The sequence below is a fragment of the Camelus ferus genome, chromosome 2 (assembly GCF_009834535.1).
Source record: "Camelus ferus isolate YT-003-E chromosome 2, BCGSAC_Cfer_1.0, whole genome shotgun sequence".
NCBI lineage: Eukaryota > Metazoa > Chordata > Mammalia > Artiodactyla > Camelidae > Camelus > Camelus ferus.
The window spans coordinates 92,386,844-92,412,799 of NC_045697.1; the positions used below are offsets into that span (position 1 = coordinate 92,386,844).

The window sequence follows — 25,956 nt, forward strand, 5'->3', positions numbered from 1 at the left end:
TGGGAGTCTGCAAATGATAAGGCCAGTAAATCTACATTTTAATGATTATTTTCAAGTGATTGTGATTTGCCTGTCTTAGAAGCTACTTAGAAAAAAAACAAGTTAGCATTAAGACAGTAACTAGAATGCTTTTTAAAAATATGATATTTCTAGTTGCTTGATATTTAGCAATGCCTACCATGTTTATTTTTTGCTATAATCCTCCATTTGAAAACATGTGATTTCTCATGTTAAAATGTGTCTAAATCAAGCTGGCTGCCATTTTGCTAACTTTTTTTCCTGTTTTAATGCATTGAGTAAAGTACTTTGAGCTGAAGGTTGTCTGACTTTAAGTGGCTTCAACAGTAGAGATGTTAATTAACCGTCATGACAAAATGTCAAAAGGTTACGGTATTAGAGTTAGTTTGGTGACTCAGTACTGTTATCAAGGACCCCAGTTCTTCCATCTTTTTCTGCTGTTTTATCCTAAGTATATTGATACTTATCCTCAGGCTTAAGCCCTTAGAGGTACAAAACAGGAAGTCACATAGTTAAAACAGCTGTCACAGCTTCAGGCAACATGTCCTCAGTTGTATCTAAAGGCAGAAAAAAGGAGAGGAGCTTTTTCATCATGTCACTCTTTCCTTTTGCATGGGAGAATTACTTTTCTTTTTTTTCCAAAAGCATCACAGTGGACTTCTTCATATGACTGAATGTCCAAAAGCATTCTTTTTACCCCCAGGTTAATCAGTGTGATGATATCAGGATCATTTTATACCCCAGAGGCTATAGGAAGATCCCAGGCTCCCTGATTATCCACAAATACAAAATAATAATAATAATAATAATACTTTATTCATCTGATTATTTTATGAGAGTGGATAAATATATCATTTAAAATTGATGTAATAAGTTATTTTCATTAAATATGTATATACTTAAATTAACAAGTTAAATATAATTATATTTTCCAATATTATCTAAAACCCTAGACTTTATACATTCAAGTTGACCAACAAAGTTTTTAATGGATCTTTTTAGTGGGAAAAAGGAATTCACCATATTTCTGCTGTTGACAAATGTTCAAGATCATTAGATGTGTCAGGTGTCATATATCATTTATAGTGAATGTCTTTTTGAGTTGACGTATTGGTTATACTTAGATACTTCTTGATAAAATCCTTTACTTGTTTACATAATCAACCTACTCCCCTAGTTCTCTTCCTACTTATCTCATTAATTCATATCTATTAATAATCTCATACATGTTGCAAATTTTCAAACACTTTATTTTTAGTCCTCTTTGTTCATGGTCACTCTAAGAATTTCGTTTAATTACATCATTTAACAGCTAAGCTACGGGAGGGATGCTGAAATCTGTTACTTTAGCTTTGATCTCTCTTCCGTATTTTCACTTTCTGACAATACAAACACATTCCAAACTCAGATTTATCCAAAGCAGGTACTGTACTTCCATCCCAATACTCTCACTAAATCTGCTTCTTGTGTCTCATTTAACACCATGACTATGGTTCTTCAAGCCCTATTGTTATCTAAAATTACATTCTTGGCAAATCACTCAAGTGGGATTATACTTCCCTAGGTAATGTGAATAAAGAAAAGTGAAAAAAGGCACTGTGCTATAAGTACTTTCAAGTCTCAAAAAGGATGTAAGTTATGCCTGAAATAATTGTAATTTATTCAACTGTTTGGAGTTATCAGTGTTTTTTTTTCTGTTGTATCCTCCATACACTGAATTAGCAAATCCTTCTGAATCACATAAGAAATAAGATCCAGAAAAAAAACCCTGTTATTCAGGACCTCCACCATCACAGCTATGTAGAAACCAGCATCGTCTTTAACAGAGAATTGTGTAACTGATTCTTAACTACTCTGCCTTTTTTCAGCATGCACACACACACAATTTCCCTACAGCAACTAAAGGAATCCTCTGCTCAAAACCCAATGATCTCCATTCTTTCTCAGAGTAAAAGCAAGAATCTTTACAGTGACCTAAACATGAACTTCACCTCCATTCTCTTCTCAAACTTAACTCCTAACAATCTCAGCCTTAATTACTTTCCTCTAGCCACGCATGCCATCTGGAATCAAAGTCTTCACAGGACTGTCTTCTCTGTGTGGAAGGCCCTTGCCCTATGTATCTTTAGGACTTTCTTCCTTAATGCCTTTAGGTCTGTGTCCAAAAGATAGCCTAAGGAAAAGACCTCTATGACCACCATATTTAAAATAATACAGCCCACCTCCAGTACCTTCTAAGTGCTTTACCCACGTGTTTTTTTTTTTCCTTTGTACTTATTACCACCTATTTGGCCAGTCTATTGATCTATCTAGCTCTCCATAAAGAATGGAAGCTCTATGAGGGCAGGGCCTTTTTTTCTGTTTCTTTCACTGTTGTGTTTCCAGGATATAGCATAATGTCTTAACATATAAATAATGCTCTTAAATATTTATAAGTAAACAAATGAATAAATAGTATGGAATATATACATAACTTCCAAAACTAGGTGGAGAAAAGAAAGTGGACTAAAGGGAACTGGTATTTTATGAATTCCTATCAGCCATACATATTGTTCTTCGTATTACATTACACAAAATTAAAGCATATACCAACCTTGACTGTATGGCAACATCAAATAGAAAATCATTTATACTTTCCCATTGAAAAGGTCCATCAAATAGTTTTTTGGGCTATTTGAATTCATCAATTTGAGGATTTTGATAGTATTGAAAACTACATATTTAACTTGTTTATAATGTAATTAAAATAGCATAATGCATTAATTTAAAATACTAAAGTTCTGGTCTCATAATAAATGAAATCATTTTATTCAACTACTCATATATCTCTTAGACATTAATGTCATTACCTAACACAGTCCTTGTCTCCTATTCTCTCTCATCTAAACTGTCCAAGGTGAATCATGTGTGATACAAGATACTGTGACCTAAAATCACAAATTCCATAGTAATAAAATTAGGAGAATGATTTTCCTTTTACAGTTTTTTTTTCTTATAGATAGAATTGTGACCTTCACAGTGTGGCAACTTATTTTATAGTTTTCAAATAATCTTTGCAGTTTTTTTGTCTTCTGTTTCCCTCTTTCTCTTTCTCTTTAACAGTGATAACGAACACTTCCAACTGTGAGAGCGTATACTCAGAAGTGATGACTAGATCTGTGTTTGTTGTTGTTGTTACTGTTGTTTGGCTCTTGTTTTACTAATTATGTCAAGTTACCTAGTTACCTCTAACCTCATCTAGAGACGACTGTTTTTCCTAACATATATCTTGAGTAATTCTCCCTAAAGAAAACATAAAAAAGGCTGTCTATATAACAAAAGTCCGTAAAAGCTCACAATGAAGTGCTCTCTATTTCCTAAAGGTAAATTCTCAAGGAGAAAAACTCACATAATATTTGCACATGTTTACTAATTTATCTCTTAATAATTATAGCATCTCTGAGTTGGGTATTGTGAACTCCAGGAATAGAGAAGAGGGGGTGGATTTCCACTGTGGGAATTCAGAAGTGTCTTGAGGAGAGTGGTACGAAGATTAGATATAGATATGATTTAGATGAAGTAAATGATGGGTTGAGTCATTCCAGGTGGAGGAACAGGGAATGTAAAAGCATGGCTTTAGACAGAAGTGCAGGCTACGAGTGGAAGAAATAAGAGCCCTCTTTATCACACACTGATACTTCTGGTTTGTCCAGAACTCCAGTATTAAAAAGCCTGGAAAGGGAACATGATTTTATGATGCAGAACTTAGCTGTCTTGGTAAGAAAATTGGTCTTTAATCCATAGTGAGGAGACATTAGAAATTTCTACAAGGTTAGAGTGATTGTGGGTCTGTCATATGCCTGCTGTTTGCCCTTATTTAATGTTTGACCTGCTGTTTGACTTTATTTAATCATAATAACAATCCTGAGAGACACGTGTTACTTTCATTTTACAGATCAGGAAAAGCCAATATTATAGCAGTAAAATAATGCCCCCAAGTGACACTGAAATAGACCTAAAATTCATTTTTTCTTATGTTTCAGTTGTCTCCTGTCTCTACCTTAGCAAGATGACAGTATGTAGAATGATTTGGAGAGGGAGGGGGCTAGAAGAGGAGCAAGGAGACTAGCTGGGAGGTACTGAAATTAGATGTGATGAGTTTTAATGCAAACTAAGGAGTGAGCATAAGGGAATGTTATAGCTGTAATTACTAGAAGTGAATTTATCTGCTGTTAAATTTGGTTTTGAAGAATATTGGAAAATATTGTGATAAGAGATATTTGATGATTTAGTTTCAGTCTGATGAGAAATATACAAGATTATTAACCCTAATATTAACCTCATTTAAAATTGTTAAATAGACCTGCTATTTACCTTAGTCACATAAAACACAATGATAGGTAGAATCTTATATTAAGAAGTAGTAAAAATGTATACAGCACTGGATTTCCTTTCTGGTGTTCACACACTGGAAACATAGTACCAATATTCATATAAATAATATTCTAAGATATGCTTTCTGTCACCAACAATGTAACAGTATCAATAAGCAATTTATTTCAAAAGGTCCTTTCATCCAAAGAACTCAAAAGTATTATAAACATTAATTACATTTAAAAGTCTCTAAGGGTTAGATTCATTTGGGTAAATTTCTCTTATAGAATCACCTACATATAATAGTGTTAAATAATAATATACCAAATAATCAGAGTATTTGAAGCACAGGATTAACATAAGTCTTGTTAAAGATGATGCTAATAGAAAATTTTACTTTATGGTGTCACTTTTTTATTATCAACACAATCTTTATAAACCCTTCTCTAAATCACAGTGAAATTCTCAAAAAAACACATACTAAAGATCAGAGGTGGATTTTCTCTGTAGACAATGAATTGTAAACTTTGGTTCCCCTCACCTGCACATCCATTTCCATGACCCCGGTAGATGTCCTAAAAGTGTGTTGTTCACAAGGTCGTGGGAAATAGTAGCCAAGTCTATAAAATGTATGTGGAAGATGGAACTCTCTTGACGTTACTTTCTGGGTAAATGAGTTGGCATTAGTGTCCCTAGGTTGACAAAAATTTACATTCCTCACTTGTGTCATTAACAATCATATATTCCAGCCCAGAATATCAAACAACAGTTTGCTCATGAGAGCAATTTCAGGGAGCATTGTATAGGAAAGTAAAACAGGGAAAGAGTGAGTTTCTCAATATGGCTGAAAAATGTTTTCCTTCTCCAAAAAATAATTTTAAGCTTTATATGTTCTGTTGTTGAACTCTATTTAATTTTGAAGTAAAAGCAGTATCAGAGAAAATGTTGTCGATCTTTTTTTCAGCTTAACTATATATCTGCTAGTTATCAATTTCTAACATAATACAAGTTTTACAAGAATAAGTGGAACAGGACAAATAAAGAATCAAGGCCTGTGTTCCTTTGCAGGGGAAAAACCTACAGTAGTAGGTAGTTTATAATCCTGTGCAACATGAACACTGTATCCCTGAAATGGAGAAAAGAGAGAGTACTAGACTTTCTGCCCTCCCCATGTGCTCTACAAATTGGACAAGAGATCTCTTTCTTTCTGGATGAACACTGGTTCTGGCAAGGGATTAGGAACTTGGGTAGAATGTCTCAAGTGAATTCAAAATTTGAAGCAGAAGACATAGAAATTATAAACAACACATGGTGGGCAAAGAAGAACTGGAACAGTACTGCTCAACAGTACTTTCTGGGATGATAGAAATGTGGCTATTGCATAGTTGAAATGTGGCTAAAAAGACAGGTGAACTGAATTTTTTATTTCATTAAATTTAATTAATTTGAATTTAAATAGTCATTTGACTTTAAATAGGCTAGTGGCTACCTTAGTAGACAGCAAAGATCTCGAAGTTCGTAGTAGTAGTCAGTGTATGTAGCTCTGCTGGGCTAGATGTACACAGAATAAAGAATGTCAGTTGAAGGAGAATATTGCTAATATGAAAAAAAAATAGAAAAGAGAAAATTCATGTGGTCCTGAAGAGGCAGAGAACATAATCTTGGTTTCTGATTTTTAGTTCCCGTTTGTGTGGGACCTAGCTTGTCTTTGCCCTGTAATTAAATTTGATAAGAAATCTGGTCTCTCCCAATAAAGTTCATTTATACTTTGAGTTAATTTAGGTAAATTACTTTAAAAAACACTTGACTTGGTGAAACAATCTCACAGCAAATGGCAAAATGTCTCCAGACTCCCAGGTAAACTGCAGAAAACAATCCCAGCCCAGCACTTCCTACCTGGATCTGTGGAGTTACCTGCTTTGCTTCCAGTATGATATAGTAGACAGAGCTTGAGTTCACAAGTTGTATAGATCTGAGCTGATATTTTAGCTCAGTTACTAAGTTGCGTGAGTCTCAGAAAATGGTTCAATATCTGCTATCACTTTATGATCTCTAAAATGAGATGAAGAACAGTCGATAATAATACTAATATCACAGAGCTTTGGATATTAGATACGATCATATATATATACAGAATCCGTCATAGTGACTGGCATACGGTAGCTAGTTTACCTTCTCCCTCTCACCTGCTGCCCATGTCGAGAGCTTGCCATGCTAAGCTGATAAGCCTGATGTGTTAGAGTGAGATCACTGGTCAGAGTTCTTTTCACAAGTACTGGTCATCTTTGTGAGAGGGAAAAAAAGGGAAAGGGGGGTAATTTTTAATATTTGCATTATAGAGAAAAACTTAAAATTTGGAAGCTATGTATAAAAATCTCCACATGGACAGTGTTTTGTTGCCTAATTAATATTGAAAGGCAATATTACTGAAATACTGAAACAAGATATCATAATTAGGTTTAAATTATCTGAAAGATTCCACAGCAATCTCAAAAATGTTTGTTTCTGATGCATTGCTATCTCCTTACCTAAACTTTGGTGAAACTAAATAAATAAATTCATGAAAGAGAAATAACCATATAAAGGAACATATCTTCCTTGGGCAAGCTACAGTCTTCCCGAAAATGAAAAAACTCACATTAGAAATTACAATGTGTTACTTTTGTTCCAATCTTAAGCATTCTTGAAACAACAACAAAAATTCCAGTTTCTACAAAAATGTTCCCTAGGTGGTCATTTGCATACAATTGCAATGTATATGTGGTGTGTATAGAAAATAAATGATTGTCCAGATGGGAAATGGAAATTCTAAATATAATCCCTATTTATATACATTGGTCATATTATCAATTAGATGAATGAAATCCAGTTTAAATAAATAACCTACACTATCACAATCAGTTATTTTAACAACTATAGCCTAGTGTGGCTGGGGCTGAATCTCTCACTTACTCAAGGCACTGCTATCTCACCTTGATATGGAACATTAGGTTAGGTGTTTTAATGTTTGTTTAATTTAATAGAAACAATTTCTGTACTGATTTGTTAAATGCATTTTTAATTTTTTTCATACGTCTAGAAGCTAAACAAATCATAATTAAAAAGGCAAACTGGCCATTATTTTTAATTGAATAAGAACATCAGAGCTTATATAGCAATGTAGACTTGGGTCTAGGTCTATAATAACAGAATTAAATGAAAAGCATGTATCTAACAGTCACCTGCATATCTCCCAGGCACGTCAAAATTTATGTGGTTAAATAAGAATTGTTCTTTCCACTAAACTTTCCCCTCTTCTCTCTAGTATTTTTTAGATAGCTAATAAGATGCCATCACTTGTCCCATAGGAAGTAAATAGTAATTATCTTTAAATTCTTTTTTTTTTTGACCTGTAACTTCTCTACCTCAAATCTGTAATCAACTCTATCTTCCCTGTAATGTCTGTCAACTTGCTTCCTCTTCTGCAATACCTCTGGTCTTCTGCTAGATAAGGCTTTCACCATATCTCACCTAAAACATTAAAACCATCAGTTCAATCCATTCTCCACAGTGAAACTAGAATGATTTTTATAAAAAAAAAATTCAGTGCTATTATTGTTCTGGCTACAAACCTACCTAGATCTTTATCTACATACTGTGGCCTCCCCACTCATAATGGAACAGAAGCTTCCTTCCATATCTGCTCTGAACTTTGGTATTGAGCTCTACATCTCTTGCCATATCATAGCACTTCCCTCCTCCTTTTGTAAAATTTTAAAAATTTCCTTGATATCCCCTCTAAATATAAATACTTATCTATTGTTATTGTCCTCTCTACTACAGAACATACTTCTGAAATTTGTGTCTGATCTCATTGTCTCCACTTCTTAACTCTTCAGTTTCTTTCTCTGTAACCAATCCACTGAAATTACTTTTGTCAATTAAAAAAAAAAACCAAACTTTAGTGTTGCCAAATCCAATGACTCTTCCATGATTTTACCTTATTTCACATTACAGGGGCATTTTTCTTGCCTTACTTTTCCTTTTTTTAGATTAGATTTTATGTCATCAACCAGTCCTGATTTTTTGCCTAACTACTTCTTAGTCTTTCTTGCAAGTTCCTTCTCCTAAAACTTTGAATACAGACATATCCTGGCATCATTCCTGCCCCCTCTTCTCTATACTTACTTATTAGGAACCCTTATGTAGTACTATATCTTTCAATATCATGTGGTCAATTTAAAACTATAGTACTAGCATTCCCATGGACATGAGACATATATCCAACCACATCATATCCAAAATAGGTAAGTAGTATTTTAAACATAACATATTCAAAATAGAATTTTGATTGTGTCTTCTGTTTCTAAGATTTTCTCCATTGCAGTAGACTGATCACTGATCACACAGTTACTCACATCAAAAATGCAGTTGCTTTTCTTAATTGCTCTTTCTCCATCCAGTATATCAATATGCCACCCCACCCCCAACCCCCGAATTATTCTGTTTCCTTCATTTCCACTTCATAACCCTGAAGTAGGCAAGGTAAACACTGAAAAAAGTTCTGTTTCATTAGAGTTACAAATGTCTGTTAATCTAACTAATAAGAGAGAGAAAAGACAAGTCACAGTGTGAGAAATTTTGGCCACATGTATAACTGAGAAAGCACTCATCTATCAGGTGTAAAGAATTCCTATCAATGGACATATGGACCATGGAAATATATAATATCTTTATTGCTTTGTAGCCTAATTATAATAATATCATAAATAATAATTCTTACTGCTCACTAGTAAAAAACAATTTGCATTACTTCAATATCATTTAAGCATCACATAGTTTCAATTGAAGTAGATATCAGTATTGTCTCATTTTTATAGATGGAAAAATTGAGTTTTAGAGAACATATGTATATTAATCAAAACCACACAGCTTGGAGCTTAGATTTGCATTTGAAGTGGTCTAACTGTAGAATCCAAGGAGTTCTTAGGCCATGATACTGTTTTACTTGCTTTCAGCTTCTCTGGCTCTATATGATTCACAGAAGTGGGTTATCAAATTTCCTTTTTTTATTATTTTTGTTGCTTTGAACTTCCATATTTTGGCAGAGATATTGATCAACACTCTCACTGAAAAAAATGACTTGATCAGTTTAGAAATTGGTAACTGAGTTTGATTTTTAAAGTAATGTCAGCCTTTGGTTTTCTTCTGGACAGAGTTTGGGGATATGACTTCTATACACAAAAGAGTCAAATTTCCCATTATTGTTGGGATGAACTCCTTATTTAATCTGGTGGGCTTTTGATTCAAATTTTCAATGTATTTTCTAAATGTGTTGACTATCTGTAAGTACAAACTCAGAAAAATACAATGTTAAATTTTGCATATATTGTTAACAAAATTCCAAGGGATGATAATGATTCTAGTTGACTTCAATGTGAAGGAAGTTAGGTTAAAGGAATAGACAGTTCTGGCATATTGGAAAGAGCAATACTGAAAAGGGACAAAATGTAGATATCTTCCAATGTATTAATCAAATGAAATGAATGTGGCCAGAGTAACATCCATTCTACTTCCATGACATGCACACATTCCCAGAGCCATATGAAACACTTGTCTCCTGCCTTTGTCTTTGTCTCAATGAATGGCACCATTCAGTTGCTAAGGGCAAAAATCTGGGCACATATGTAGATTGACTCTCATACTCAGATGGTCAGCAAATGTGCTACTGTCTAATTCCTTAGCATCTCTCATAAATGTTCTCTTTCATCATCCTGTTTTTTCCCCTTAGTTCAGGGGTTAATTATTTTTATTTTGCTGAACCCTCACAAAACTCCAGATTGGTCTCCCTGATAACAGAAGTTTTCTTTTTCAATTTCACTTGCTAGACTCTAGCCTTAGTGATCTATCTAAAATGCTCATCTGGGCAGGTAGAGTCATAGATAATGAAGATCAATGGGGGAGGGACAGAATAAGTTCTACCAAAGGAATGTTTCCTAGAATACAGGAAGAGAGTGTACCCAAATTTCAGAAATGTCAGAAATAAGCTCAGTTACTCAGAATGAATAAAAATGTCAGAATTTAAGAACTAATAATTGAGTAGAGGGTTTAGAATTGCTCTTTCACTGTCATTTTAAAGAAAAATTTTTTATAATACTACTCGATCAAAATAGGGAAATAAGTCTTCACAGTGAAACATTCATAATAAGTTATATAATAGTTATGGAATCAATAACCTTAAGAATTATTTTGCTAAACTTACCTCTAACTGATCAGCAATATCTCTTTCCTTTGAATCTATTGCCATTTGATTTTTGATCTTGATGACATTGCAAACATTTTTTGATAAAGTTGTGCCTATTACTTTTAAACATCTTGCTTTTAACTCAGTCACCTCACAATTATTGTAATTTGTTATGAAAATGTGTAGTTGTGCAAGGCATGACCTAATAACATATCTTTGGGAAAATGACTTAAAATGGTTTCCTTGGACAGTATTAGTTTAGTCTAATTATTTGATGAATTTTTTGTAAAAACATTCAGAGTTTTAAAAAATTAATAAAATGACAAATGATATAATTTTTAATATACAGTGGTCTCTCGCTGAAGGTTCCTAACATTTTTAACTTTGAATAGACATTTTTACTCTCTAACATAAGATCATCAATGCCTTGGCGACATCTCAGAATGCTTCCACATTAAATGGAATCCATAGGCCTCTTTAAAGCATCTCTTAGTACCTAAAAAGTAGTTGGTATAGTAACTGATTTAAAAATTTCCAACAGAATGATTCAGTTGTCCAGTATGTTTCTACAGAAGTGCTTTCACGTTAGCTTGAATTTTTTGCAGGCTGCCAACTTCATTCTCCCTGTAGGCCCCCAGGCTTTCATCTCTGAAAATTTACTTTTGTGGTCAAAGCACTTTTTCCTTTGAGGTAGATGTGGCTTCCAATGAGTACAATTATGTTTCCTTTTGTACCATGGCCCAGTTCAGAGTATAAACATCAGTCCTATCTCAGAAAAATAATTTGAAGCATAGACTTGTGTTTTTAGGGCATCACATAAGTGTTACCAAATCCAAACTGTTCTGCTCGCCACATGACAGGCCAATAAATCGGGAGATGAGCTGTTGGGCCAAGGAGTAATGACTTGACTTGGAAATCTGGCAGACTGAGAAGATGACAGACTAATGTCCTAGAGAACCGTCTTCCCCAAGTCAGAATTCAGGCTCCTTTTATACTAAAAAGGGGAGAGGGTATGGTTGTTGCAAACTTCTCAGTGTTGGAATCCTTTGTTTTTGCATGTGGGTCCATGTGGGTCAGGTCATGGTGTCCCTGTAAACCTCCAACAAAACAAATGTTATTTTCTATTCTGCACCTCTTTATCTTTATATGAATGGAAAAGTGTTAATACCCTTAAAGGGTAGAGTGTTAAGAATAGGCTATCTTGTATATTTCAGGCTACAGGCAACAGTTTTTTCACAAAAGGTGCAGAACCGGCACAACTAAGCCCAGGAAACAGAGCACAGCGTTAAAGCCAAAGGAACAGATCTAATACAGAGTCATATTGTTCTGTTACACAAGTACGATGCATGTAATATCAAGCACTTCAGCCTTTTACGTGATCAGGGTTCAGCCTTTTCATAATTCTGTAGCATAGCCCTCACTGCATGCCATTTAGAACAGGGAAAGCTTTTGCTGGTTCCATCTCTGAGCTCTATTCTTTCTTCTTGGCTGTTTCCTCCTAAAACCCAGTGTGATTTAATTTTTTTAACTTTGGAGAAATGGTTAATAAATCTAATCCCCCTCCCCCTTCTCTGTCCCTGTCTGTTACTTCACATTTCTTTGCATGCTTGTCCTAATTTATAGATGCTGTGACTCTTTGGCCCTCGCTGGCTTCTAGAGCCCTCTACAGTCACGCAGATACGTGCAGCAGGACCAGTGTGCTGGACGAAGGACATCTCCCCGCCGGCAAACCCCGGAGCACTTTCAACCAATAGCTGGTGGTAGTGGAAGATACTCTCAAATATTACAAATGTTTTCTCTATTTGGTATAGTTTTTTTATCTCAACTTTGCTCTGAATATCTCTGCTGCTGTTCTGTCTGTTGAACAGACTTCTCAGTTTTACAAGACTTCTCTTTTCCCTGTAAATTTGTCCTGTATAAATACGCAGAGGATCCTGCCTAGTGCTAGCAATGACTTCGTCTCTAATTCTACGTTCTGGTTCAGTTCTAGTGCCCTTCATGTTCCAGCTGGTTAACTGGCTTAGAGAGGGTGTCCTCATTACGGATTTTCAAGATAATTTAATGTAATGAACTCAACCTATGAAGTAATTCATTGGGGGTGCAGATCCATTCAGATCCAGTCATCTAGGGCCAGGGATTTGTGGCCCAGTAACATAATCATGGCAGATAGATCCTCTTTCTTTCAGTGAGGTTGAGGAAGTAATATTCTTAGAAGCTGTTTGGACCAAGAAGCAATAATTAGAATATCTAATACACCCATAAAGACAGGCTTTTCCATGAGTTAAACTTACTAGGGAATACTTAGGCTTTCCCCAACCCGGGTCTGGATGCTACATAAAAGGCTGAATCATCAGGTTTAAGCAGCTATGTATATATGGTATGAATTTTGGTCCAAGATGTACGAGAAATAACATCTTCATTATTTTCTAAGCACCCTCTTTAGCAAACACACAGTTGAAATCATAAAAAAGTTTAACCTCATTTATTTCTAGTAACCCCCTAACAATTCTAGATTCACATAAATATTCCACTAGGGAGATATTATTTTCTTTGCATGGACTTTACTTAGCTCAAGGCTTTCTATTGTTTCCATGCCATCCTTGGGTACATAGGGACCTTTTTCTAAGCCAGAAAATGCGAATGGCTGAAATCTCATCTCCTTAGAAGTGCAAAAATCCATTTCTTTTTAGAATTTGCTTCCTATATCACATACAGCTGGGATTAAAACCTGCATCCAGGTTACTACAGAACACACAGAGCTGTTTGCCTCCCCCAGCTCAAGGATTTTCTTCTCATGCATGCAGGGAATTCATTCATGTCTTCTCTGTGCATTCCTGTGAACTACATCTTAAGGCAGTAGGCTTAGGCTTTTGTAAAACCCAAAGCAGGAAGTCTTGGAGTCTTTCTATCTGCCTAATAGAAAGCGATGAGTGAGTTACTCACTTTGGGCACAAAATTTAAGGGGATACTGAAAATCTCAGTAATCAGGATTAATAATATTTAATGTAAGTTAAAAAATCAAAATTAATGCAAAAATGCATGATGAACAAAGTATCAAAATTTTAAATAAAGACAGGATCAGTATTTCTGATTTTTTCTTGTGCCACAGGTTCCAATATGGCTTAGAATAGTGCAGGTGGCCACATACTGTCCCTAAGCATGGAACATGCTATTTATTTACACAGAGGAGAGAGGAAGGAAGACACTACATATGTTAACTCTCAAAATATTATCCAGGAAAATATGGAGGAGATGCGCTTTGGAGAATAATCTGTTATGGACAGCAGCCCAAACTCGCATATTTAGAACCTAATTCTCTTAAAATTCCTTGTTAGGCTGAATCACATGCTAAAATATCTGATACTACTGAAGGCTAGTGAGAAGCTTGACATCTCACATTCTTTGGAAGAGACTATTGCTAGATGTCTTTGTTTATGATGCCACAGGTGGACTGAGAACACAGTGGCTTAGAGACAGACTCACTATACTGTTGGTGCCTGGAAAGAAGTCCAGTTTGCAATCCTGTGGTAGAAAAGGTGGAAGGGAGTAAACTGAGTTGCTTACCTTGGGCACAAAATTTAAGGAGATACCTAAAATTTCAGTAATCAAGATTAATAATACTCTTAGCTCATGCTATAACTTATCTCAGGGGCTGCAAGGATAAGAAAATCTGGAATGTCCAAAAGATACATGAGGTGAATCTCCCCTCACTGCTCAGCAAATGGCTTCTTACAAAAAATTCCAGAGAACAAAATGGATTCCCTCCTTCTCAAGCCTCAACAAAGTTGTTCCAGCTTTCCAAACTATTTGTTGTTTCTTCCTAGATAAGTCATCAAACTAATAAACATTCAAAAAACCTCCTCCCTATCTTCCACCCCATGAGAATGACTGGGTTTTCAATTTCTAAAAACAATTCAGTGCTGTTTACTTACTTTGCATATTTTTTTCTAGAATAAGTTGTCATTTTCTTATCACTGAAGAACTGAAGGTAGCTAAAATAATCTAGCACCTTGCTCTTCAAAGTGTAGTTTTAAGACTAGAGCAATCAGTATCATCTATTAGAAATGCAAAATCGTAGACCCCTTCCCACTCCTAGTGAATCAGAATTTGCATTTAACAAGAGACCCAGGTAATTTGTATGCTCTTCAAAGTCTGAGAAATGCTGATACAACGCAGACTGGTTTTTTTCCCCTCCAGTTTATATTTATCTTGTTCTACACTCTCTGGTGTGTGCTTTGATGCCCAATTGTTGCTTTCAGTTTCTTATTATTTACTACACGTCTTTTCCGTGATTTTTTTCTAAGTAGAATATTTTAAAACATAGATTTTCAGCGTTTAAATCCTACAGAATACTGTCTCCCCACTCCATTATACTCTGCAAAATGCTTTTTAGATAATAGGACTGAATCTGAGCCATTTGTGTAACTGGTTACCCTGGAATTTGCTGACTCATCATGGGATCATGAGTTTCTCTGTGGATGTTGTGACGGAGGATGTTTTTCCCTTACCCCTGGGGAAAGTTACTTTGTACACTGAGCACAACCTGATAAGAATCCTGCACTGGGTAAAAGCAGTGATGTACTGAAACCAGATCATATTGGCTCAAGAGGGTCAAGTGTATGCATCTTTTTTCGCAATGCCACATTCATTGACGTCACTAGTGGCAGCTTGAAATTTCACTTGGTAGAGGTATTCGCAATTCATACCACAGAAACTGGCAAATGCTACAAATCAGGGCTTTTTGTGGGCATATATTGCTGTAGTGCAAACATTCCAAGTTGTCTTAAGAAGTAATAATCAAAAAATCCCCCTGAAACATTAGTCTAGGCTAATCATTGGTTTATTTTCTTCATAATATTGCCTGGAGTTAATCTAAAAAGATAAGGGACAATTACAAAATTACAATCTCAGACAATAGTGGGAGACAGATAGATGGTTAAAAAAAAAAAGTCTTGGGCATGGTAAGTAGATTGCCCCCCAAGTATAATTAGTAAACAGTAAAATAAGTAATGGCATAGTTACCTTTATTTCTCTAAAGCCCTTGCTGTTTTTGACTAGAAGTCAAGATGACTTGAGGCAGACCCATAGGGACTTTGATGTTTGTGGACAGATTGCCGACCTGTTATGCCATGGAAAAATATTTGCCAGAACAAGTTCTTCAACAATAAAAATAAAATAAGAGATAACAAAGAGTAATTACTATGAGCCAGGTATTATTTTAAATATGTCATAGGTTTTAATTCATTTAATCACTTTATTTATTTAATCTTCATGAAAACCCAAAAAGATGAATACCTGCATTTTGCAAATGAGGTTAAGAAAACTTGACCAAGACCTAACAAAGAGTACATGATTGACTTGGGATTTAAACCCAGGTCATCTCACCTTACTGCCTTCAGAAACAGATCCTTGGTTGGAGAGGTCACTGGGCCTTTCTCCATGTTGTTACAATCAGGTTAGCTACACATTTTGGTACAGGAGGTTTCAGACATGGCATCTCTTCATGAAGAGAAGTTTTGACATATAAATGTACATTTTCTCATAGATATGTTATTGTCTGCTAGACTTCATCTTTTTTTCCTATTTCAAAAACCAAGAGTTCTCCCAGTCCATAACTTGAATATTCCTTTGTTCAGTTTAATGAAATACAAAAAAGTCTTCTTACATTTTCTGATTTTGAAATTAAAAACTTGCCCATTATTCATATTACTACTAATGATTTTAAAATCTAAGTTTTAATTGTATAAAATAAATCCAATCCACTTTTTTTTTAAGTCAGGCCTTCATTCACTAAAACATTTGTCTTGAGAAATATAGAGGCACTTCAGTATCAGGCCATATGTAGTCAGAAGTATATTCTGATAAAAGAATGCAATATACATAAATTATTCTGCAAGAAAACATTCCATTAACTATGGACAGCTGACCTTCATTGCATACAAAGTGATTTATAATGTAGGCTGTTTTTGCAAAAGAAATCGTAGGAGAGGCAACAGTTGTCTAGATCTTGGCAGTGGTTTGGAGTCATTTTGTAATTGAGCATTAAATTTATGAAGTCAATAACATCAACAATGTATTCTCATTTTATCTTAATTGGATGCAATTAGACCTAGGTGTGCTTTTCATAAAATTAAAGATCTGAAGCATGGCAATATCAAAGATGCCAGTGTTCTTTTGCTTTGCTAGATGAAACAAATTGAGCTTTTATATGCTGTTGGGATTTCTACATATTTATGGAGGTAAATGCTAGGAAGTGGTTCATATTCTCCTTGATTTTTCCTTCTCAGGATTTATATATATCTATAAATATCCTGAGAATTCAGTTTTCATTCATTCATTTAACAAATATAATTTGAAGCTCACTAAGTGCCAAACACCAGTCTGCTCTCTAGTGATACCCTGGTGAGCACTCATGGACTCTTGACATTTGGGGAAGAGTGAAAATTAAAATGTAGATTAATGTATTTAATATGATGGAATAGAATATAGAATATATTCTATATAGTTTCTTCCTGTGTATGTGTATGTGTATACATATATATACACAGTGCACTATACTCACATTAAAATGCACACATTAAATATATAATATTTTTATATATACACACACACATTCTGTATATTTTGTCTATAGTCCCTGCTTTGAAACTGCATAGTGGAGGAGTTTAGGAGTAAAGAGGAAATTCAGCTGGAAAATGCTAGGAGTGAACAGTCAATTTCCTAACTCCCAATGCTGATACTAACAGATACATAAATATATATGATAAACAACAAGTTTGTGCTGTATAGTGCAGGGAACTGTATTTGATATCGTGTGGTAACTTATGGTGAAAAAGAATATGAGAATGAATATACGTACGTTTATGTATGACTGAAGCATTGTACTGTACACCAGAAATTGACACAATATTGTAAACTGACTATACTTCAATAAAAAAATACATATACAAAAAGTCAAATTTTAGTTAAAAGTTAGGAGATAAAATTAATTTGTTTGTGAAGAGGTAAATAGAATAGAGATACTTCTTTATCAAGGAAGAAGTTTTCCATGCATCAGTGAACATATTCTAGAGTAAGACGAACAAAGGACTGCTGGGTGAAAGGCAAGCAAGCAGAGAGCACTTGGGAGTTACGAGTGCCACAGAGGGAAAAAATAATCAGAGAGAGATGGAGCTTGTAAGTGATTTAATGTAATTTTCACAATAACTGTCAGGCAATAGAATTCCCATTTGTAAGTAACTTTTCTAGGATAACAGAATCTGGGATTTGACTAAGTCTGTGTAATTGTGGACACAGTCGAGTATACTTTTTAAAGGGGTGACTTTAGATTTAAATTGAATTCTGATTCTACCACTTACTTGGAATAAAAATTTGATCAAGTTTCTTAATCTCTTTCTACCAGAGTTTCATTATCTGTAAAAAAGGGCAATAATAGCACTTACTGCAGGACGCTATTGTGACAATCAAATTGGTAGTTTATTTTATTTGCTGAGAAGAATGCCTGGAATCATAAGTACTCAATTAAGTTTAGCTGATGTTCTTTCCACTAATTATAATCTTGGCCCTACCAATGTCTTTTAGTAGCATGAGGAAAGGAATTCATGGCATAGCAGAAAAAAATCATGCTCAACCACTAGAGAAGGGCTATTACAGCTGGCTTTGCCTAGGTTTTCTCAGGTACATGTACAGGGAGAGGAGTTGCTGGTATAGTCTTCTCAGAGTCTAATGGAACAGTTACTAGTAGGCGATGTGGATTAAAAGAGGAACGCTTGTGGGGTTTTCCTTGTATTTCCTCCTTCCAGGTGGTAGGAAGACCAACACAAGGGCTAAATCTTTAGGGTAGAATAGCTATCTTAATCTTTTCTCTCTTTCTACATCCCTTTTGCATACAGCTTGTTGCATGGCCAGCGAGATAAGGTCATTCTGTCTGCAGTGCACTCCCTACTTTCATCTTAAGTTCTGTTTTGTTTGCTTTTCTCCTATAGGCACCTAGACAGTGTGTTGAAATCATGTGATGTAGATTTGGGTTCAAGAGGAGGTGAATGCCGTGTAGCTAGCTTGGGGTCATATATTTCAACCCAGCATTGATACTGGTTGTGGGAATTTGACTCCTATCCTAACATTCTTCCCTGTGTGTTGAGGACACTCAGAAACTCTATGGAGATGATGAGATGCAGGCAAGGTCTTACCTACCATCCATAGGCTCTCAATCACATCTCAGTGTGACATGTGTTTCCCCATTGTAGCTGATGTTGTCGAATTTCATTTTTTTCCCTCTTTCAGAGTGCCTTAACTAAATCAGCAAATTACTGTTAAAGGGAGAAGTTTTCCAAGAACATTTATGTGTGTGTTGAAATTTTAATTGAACAGACTTCCATTCAGATAATATACTAGTTTTAAATAAAGAAATTACAGCTTATTATTTATTAAAAACTGTCAAATATATTCTTATTTGTATCTATATAGTAAGACAAAATGTGTTAATTTCTAACTTTAGTGGAAAAGTAATAAAATTTTAAATCTCAACATATTTATTTAATAAAAGTATGCAAGTTTCATTGTGTTTTAATAACAATAAATTATTTAATTATGTAATAATCAATTATATAGTTATAATTCATTTATTTTTTATTCTAACATTGTAATTTACTTACCATGCAATATGCATCAGTTTAAAAAAATATAACTGTAGGCTTTTTTATTTAAATAGTAGATTTAGGGAAGTTAGGTTTGACTCAAGTTTTTCTTGACTTTCTTTTGTCTCCTTAAAGTTTAAAATACAAAGAACCTTTTATGCATCATCGTCAGAAGCAGAACTATTATTATCATTGGCAATTATATTTAAAACAATCTTCAGATCCCACTCTTTTAAATTTGTAACACAAATTCTACACCTACCCTCCAAATCACCACCCTTGAGAGAATCTTCTATAGCTCTGTCTGCCTCAGAAATGTGCAGCTCCTTCCTCAGAACCACTTACGCTAACCAAACTGTTAGCACCTGCTGAACCTCCTCTACATCAGTCATCAATCATCAGCAATCAGGCAGCTACTTGATAATTAGTTGAGAGGGGGAAAAACACTTCAAAGAACTAAAAATATTTTCCACAGGGACTTTGTGCATAAAATAATTATTTTCCCTCTATTAATCCTCTTACATGTCTTTGTGCAGTAGGAAAACTTAAAAATGCAGTGCACATGCATCAGTATAATTCAATGTAGGGTATGCTTGTTTATCCAAGGTTACTAGGAAAGCAATGCATGACAGATGTGGACTGTAATGTATTATATACATAATTTAATTTTTTCATTTTATAGATATTGCCTTTACCACCTTTCTTGATAAAAGAAGAGTTTAGAAAACAAATAATAGCCACATAGGCTGAAAGTAGCAAAGAGCACTGCACTAACATAGTTATGTGTATTAACCCATTGAATCCTCACAAATATCCCATGTGAAATGTACTGTTTTTATCTCCACTTTGCAGAGGAACTCTGAGACAGAGAGAAAATGACATGCCCAAGATCATACAACTGATAGGTGTCATGTTTGGGAAACAGTTTGGCTCCAGATTCCATATCCTGACCACAGGGAACAGGTAAGATCCAAAAATACTTTTAATAATAGACACACACAGGCAAATCAACAGAAACACAATGTGCCTATTGTTTTGATGAGTATCCACCTAATTATTAGCCTTATATATATTTTCACTAAGCAACATATATGGGGATGACGTCTAACAATAAAATAATAATAAAAATAAAGATGATAATACTGAAGTCGTAGTAGGTAATAGTTACTGTGTTACTCTGTGCAAGACTATACACTTCTTTATATGTTTCATCTCCCATGATAGATTACAGACCCAACTCAGATTCTGTGGCTGTATTCTCAACCACTGCTCATTAGTTATAGAAGTGGAAAGACCCATTGCCTTTAAGTTATCAATTTTCAAAACTTGCCAAAAGCTAGGTAAAACATTTCCAGTATGAGTAGTTAAAATAACATTTCACGATCTTCCGTTTTTCTCCTGGGGTCTGTATGTTTCTAATTTGAGAATTTGCCCCCTCCCCCAAAAGTATCTTTACAGAGTACCATAATGTAGAGATCCTTTGATATAAGAATCTTTATGCTTGATTTTTGTCCACACTTCACTGGCAATTTTAATTGCTACCTGTATTTATGCACATACAGATATACCAACTCTGCTTTGACAACTGCAGAATTCATTGCATCTATTGTATGAGAATATATAAGTTTGTGTGAGGTGTGAATTAGAAAAGATATAATGAAAATATACACTTCACTTCATTAGTTTCCGTGACATTAGAAAAGTCCAGCATGTATTTTAAATATCTACCCTAAGGTTTTAATAAACTTAACTTGCCCAGCAGCTGTGCCGGCATGTCTAATGTGGCTATTTGTTCCTGCAGCACAATATCTTTCACGTAGAGATGCAAATAAAAAGAGAGAAGAAGCTTGGAAAATGTATAGGTGCATTTCACAGGCATATTTCACAAATTATTTTTTACTTTCCTGCAGTTATAGCTTAATTGGGTAATCATTCCATTCTTTGTAAGTGCACACATTTTTTTGTTGTATTCTTTTGTGACCAGTAATTATTCTTTTATTTATAAATAAACACGAATATGCTAAGACAATAAAATAAAATATTGGAGTGGGAGAAAAAAGTGATGAGGAATAAAGGATGCTGTACCATATTGATACTTTCCATTTTTTGAATCACCATTTATTTTTAGAAGAGACTGAAAATAAGAGCTCTTAAAATATTTAGGCTTGTAAGTGTTTATGAGTAGAAACCATTTCAAAAGTAGAATTTAAAAGGGGAGATATTGATTTTTTTGTTTTGTTTTCTGAGATAGGAATCTTTTTATTCTTTAAATAAATGTGTCTGTAATTATACTAATCCAGATATGAATTCTCTTTTCTGATGGATTTACATGCCGGGGAGATGGAAGTAAAATCTTAAAACAGGACTTAACAAAAAAAGGTGAAAAGAAGGGGAAAAGAAAGACAGGAAGGGAAGAGATACTATGAAGTTTTATAAGGAAAACACACCTCATTCATTTATATATATCTACAAAGAGTACATATATTTGGTAGAAACCAAAGCAAGGGGAAATAGGCTCCTTGTATGCTTTAAAAATGGTAACAGGATGCATAAAACTCAATTCTGTAACTATGAAAATCCTACCAAATTTGTAATAAAGCTAGCTCAGATAGAGATTCAACAAGTTTAAGAAGGGAGGAAAAAAGGAAAATAAGAAAGTAACAGAAAATCAGAGAAAGTGCAACCAACATACACACATAGAAAGTGAGAGCAAGAGAACCACTAAGGCTGGGGCAGAAGTAAAGAGCTGCAGACATTATAAGAGATAGATATCCTTGGGAAAACAGAGACATAAAATATTAGCCTTGAAAGCACACGTGCATCTCTTCTAAATGTATTGTGTTTCATGATATATTCATCTGAGCATTATTTTTCACATAATAGGCTTGGTATCAACTGTTTTAGTGGGTTATTGTGAGAATTAAGTGGTATAATGATCTGAAGATGCCCAGGACAGAGAATATTTTAAAGATGCACTATAAAATTATGTCATTGATGAACACAAATGGAAAAATAATAACTAAAGCCTTATTTAGAGAAAAGATCAGAAAGAAGAAAAATAAAAGATGAAGACATCAAAAATTAGAAAGTTAGATATATACATAAAGAGGAACACAAAGTCAATTTTAACTCAAGGGATACATTCTTGAAATCACAGAAAATCATCAGCATTTCACTTTATAGATGCTATTTCAGAAAGCGCAAATTATCCTTACTGAATTTCGGGGATACACAATCTTATAATGTGTGTTAAAGCACTGAAAGGCCAAGATTAAAGTCATTTTCATTTTATTCTCTTTATTTGAAGGAAATAGAGTCCCTCAGAACAAAAAAGAAAGTCAGCTTTGTAAGAACTTACCAGTAAAATTACTGTTCTCACACCTGTGACCTGGAGTAGTAGAACATTTAGGAAATTGATCTTTTACTTCTTGACAGTGGAAAAACACTAACATCCTTTGTTCTGAGAGGTCAAACATGGTGGTTTATGTTTTCCCCTAAAATGAAAATAATGTTTTCTCTTTTAAAGAGAAGTCTTTAAGATGTTTCCAACAAAGACCTTTAAAGTCATTTTTCATTTGCACAATTATAAATTGAGATCTTATTTTTAATTTTTGTCCTACAAATTGGACTAAACTAAGAAGGGAGTTGAATTGAGTCCAGCATTCATAAACTCTCCTCTATTCATTTTAAATGGTTGAAATGTTAATATTTTTTGAAATATTTGATTTGTGTTTTGAATTTATCATTAGTTCAGATATAACCTCCAAATTTCAGGTAAGAAACTACTATATAAATGAATAAATTAAAGCAAGAAAAATTCTTGAATAATGTCATTTACTGAATTGATGATGAGTGAACTTGCTTTGATGATATCAATTTAAATATCAAATAAATGTGGAAGCATTGGCATTTTGACCCACAAAACATTGAATTTAAATAGATGAGTGAACGTATAGAACCTAGTGAAGAATTTATTTCATTAAAGAAAGGTAATAATTTATTGAGGCATTTTGTTTAGCTATTAAGATACAAGCTAGAATTTTGCTTTTATCAGAACATTTTTTCATGTAGTATAAAAGTGTTTGTTGAAAGGGAGAAGTAAGTATTTACCAGAGTTATTCTCACAGATGATGCATGTATTAATTATCAAACTGGGGTTTTATCTTATTCTTTTGTCTGGAAAATGTTCCTTTGTCTCCTCGTTTTGTCTAAGTTGCTATTTGTATTTTTAAGTATGAAATAGGTTGGTTACGTTTCTTGACCTTGGAGAAGTGGTCTTCTGTAGGAGACATCTTATGTATCCCAGCATATTCCCCTCTCATCACCCAAGCTATATACTCTAGAGTTTCCCCCTAAGAGGTTTGTGGTGGGTCTTTCTGTCATGGAGGGCTGATTTTGTGGCCCCCCAGCCCAGTTGGTTGCCAGGTCTTGCCTTGTGCAGTTGCTGCTGGCTGCTGGTTAGTGGTGCCTGGCCCCTCGGCAGCTGGCTGCAGAACCCCAGGGGACCCCAGGGCTAGTGCTGACTCACCAGTGGGTGAATTCAGGGTCCAGAAGACTCCAGAGCTGTTGCCTGCCCACTGCTGCGTGGAGCTGGGTCTTGGCCATCTGGTGGGAGGGACTGTGTCTAGTGGCATATCTAGAGGCAGCTGTGGGCTCAGGAAGACTTTAGGTAGTCTGTTTGCTGATAAATGGGGCTGTGTTCCTGCCTAGTTAGTTGTTTGACTTGAGGTGTCCCAGCACTGTCGCTTACAGGCTATTGGGTAGCACCAGGTCTTGACACTAATGAGCTAGAGGAAGGGTCCCTGGACGTTGCCTGACTGCACCAGTATTCACGTGGTAGAACGAGATCCCAAATATGGTTGCTGCCAGTGTCTGTGTCTCCAGGGTGAGCCAGAGCCACCCCTGCCTCTCCAGAAGACCCTCCAAGACTGGCAGGTAAGTCTGGCCCAGGTTCCTATCAAATTATTGCTTTTTCTCTGGGTTCTGGTGCATGGGAGATTTTGTGAGCCCTTTAAGAGTGCAGTTGCTATTTCCCCTAGTCCTGTGGGGCTCCCAAAATCATGCCCTGCTGGCCTTCAAACCCAAATGTGCTTGGGGCTCATCTTCCCAGTGCAAGACCCATGAGCTGGGGAACCCAATGTGAGCCTCAGAACTCACTCCTGAGGGAGAACCTCTGCAATATAATTATTCTCCCAGTTTGTGGGTTGCCCAGCCTAGAATATGGGACTTGATTATATTGTGAGTCTGCCCCTCTTACCTGTCTCGTGGTTTCTTCTTTGTGTTTTTAGTTGTGGATCTTCTCTGGTTGGTTCTGATCTTTTTCATCAATGATTGTTTTGCAGATAGTTGTGATTTTGGTGTGTTTATGAGAGGAGGTGAACTCAGGAACTTTTTATTCCATCATCTCAGCCAATCCTCTAATTATCCAATCTAAATGACGTGGATAATTCATTTCACTTTTCTATTCAATTTGCATAGATTTCAAAATGCCTCAGTTGTACTGGGTTTTTGGCAATTATCACCTTATCATTAATTATTTCCTAAAAGGTGCATTTTATTTTCATGTAAGTTGGCTGCATATAAACATTCAAAATAGCCGAACTATTGTAACTAATGTCTGCATAGTGCTTCTGTGGTTTCAGATTGCTTTCACATACATTATTTATTTGCACTTCTCAACAAACTTATGATATAGATATTAATAGCCCTTTTTGTGATAAAACTTTGTGTCAGAGTAACTTTAAGGGACTTTCTCATAGACTAAATGAAGGGACAAGGACTTATTTCCAGTCATGATTTTAAATCCTGTATTATTTATGCTATACTATGCTATTTGATGTAGTGATTTAGATCATTGATTCTGGCACCTTACTGCTTGGCTTAAGATTCTTCCTTCATTTACCAGCTGTTGACATGGTGCGAATTAATTAATACCTGTGAGTCTTAGTTTCCTTATTTGTAACATAAAACTTAACAATAATAAAATATCCCTACAAGGCTAACTCTGTAATTTGCATGATCCATTGCAAAAAGAGGCCTGTCTTCAAGAAGCAGGAAAAAAAAATATCTATTAAAGGCACTAAAATATAATGCTTTTCCCTTTTATAGTCTCATGATGATTTTTTTGTTTCTCATTTTATCATTTAAAGAAGAAATATTAAAAATTTAAATTATTAGCACAAATTATACCATTCATCTTTATATAATGCAATGTCAGTTTAAAATAAGAACATGAGGACATTTAGCCTGTATATGAAATCGCTGATATTTCACAGTTCTTATTTCATAGCTCATATATGCATATCTATTTTGCTTTTACCTGTGGAATGGGAATACTTCACGAAATAAACTCACCTATTTTTATTTCACTTATTGAAATGTACACATTCTACCAGTAGTCTCTAGCTATAGCTTGCTGATGAGTAAGGAAGGACAAACTTTGGAAATTGGTTTACCCTATTTTTCTCTTCCTTTCTATGTTATTCTTTTAGCATAAATGGTTGAATACAGGGAAATGACATGAAAGGAAGGACATGAGAGGGTTCTTTGGTTGTTCATGTTTCTTGGAATGCTGTTGCTTTCTTTCCGTGCTCATAGTAAGTTCTGATCTGAAGAGAATGAATGGCATCTAGGAGCTATCAGCACCTTTGTTCAACTCAGTGACTGATATAACATGTTTAAACTTGTCTTGCTTTGAGTCTCCCTGACCTCCCATGCCATTGTGGG

The 25,956-nt window shown here is 34.9% G+C and overlaps 1 long non-coding RNA gene across 1 annotated transcript in view; it reads left to right on the top strand.

Moving 5' to 3' along the window:
* The first annotated feature begins 20,080 nt into the window (after positions 1 to 20,080).
* The window catches only part of LOC116658364, a 28,247-nt gene continuing 22,371 nt past the window's right edge, over positions 20,081 to 25,956 (top strand). The window contains exon 1 of the long non-coding RNA XR_004313749.1: positions 20,081 to 20,193. This is a non-coding gene — a long non-coding RNA (uncharacterized LOC116658364). The remainder of the gene's footprint in view (positions 20,194 to 25,956) is intronic.